Source organism: Leptonychotes weddellii, chromosome 5 (assembly GCF_054177405.1).
Source record: "Leptonychotes weddellii isolate Sample4059 chromosome 5, ASM5417740v2, whole genome shotgun sequence".
Lineage (NCBI taxonomy): Eukaryota > Metazoa > Chordata > Mammalia > Carnivora > Phocidae > Leptonychotes > Leptonychotes weddellii.
Window position 1 is genome coordinate 22,383,987 of NC_138373.1, and position 830 is coordinate 22,384,816.

The window sequence follows — 830 nt, forward strand, 5'->3', positions numbered from 1 at the left end:
TATTTTTAAGCTGTCATTCTGTCACTTGCAACCCGAAGAACCTGGACTAGTAGAGCATGGGTCCAGAGCTAATAAAAGTAGAAGTGGGATCTGAAAGCAGGTCTCCTTAGTTCTAAGAGGCTCAACCCAGGATTTCCTGGGAGTCATCCAGATGCTTAACTCAGGAGTCATCCTCTGTGTCCTGAGTCCTAGAGGGCAGCTGAGTTCTGACAGTTTTATTTTTTTAAAGATTTTATTTATTTGACAGACACAGCGAGAGAGAGAGAGAGAGAGCACAAGCAGGGGGAGTGGGAGAGGGAGAAGCAGGCTTCCCGTGGAGCAGGGAGCCCAATGCGGGGCTCGATCCCAGGACCCTGGGACCATGACCTGAGCTGAAGGCAGACACTTAACGACTGAGTCACCCAGGCGCCCCAGTTATGACAGTTTTAATACATTCACCTTTGCTCTCCTTAAATGGTGTTCGGCGGGGGGTGGGAAGGTGTAATGAGCATAAATAAATAAAGGTAATTATTTCAATAAATCCAGTTTAACTAAACAAATCCAGATTATTTCAGGGAGTGTTCCCTGTTATGAAACAAAACAAAACTTCCGGGGCGCCTGGGTGGCTCAGTTGGTTAAGCGACTGCCTTCAGCTCAGGTCATGATCCTGGAGTCCCGGAATCGAGTCCCGCATCGGGCTCCCTGCTCAGCGGGGAGTCTGCTGCTCCCTCTCCCACTCCCCCCTCTTGTGCTCTCTCTCTCTCAAATAAATAAATAAATTAAATCTTTAAAAAAAAAAACAAAACACTTCCGGAGGACTGAGGTCTCAGTGCAGGTCCTGACAAAGGACA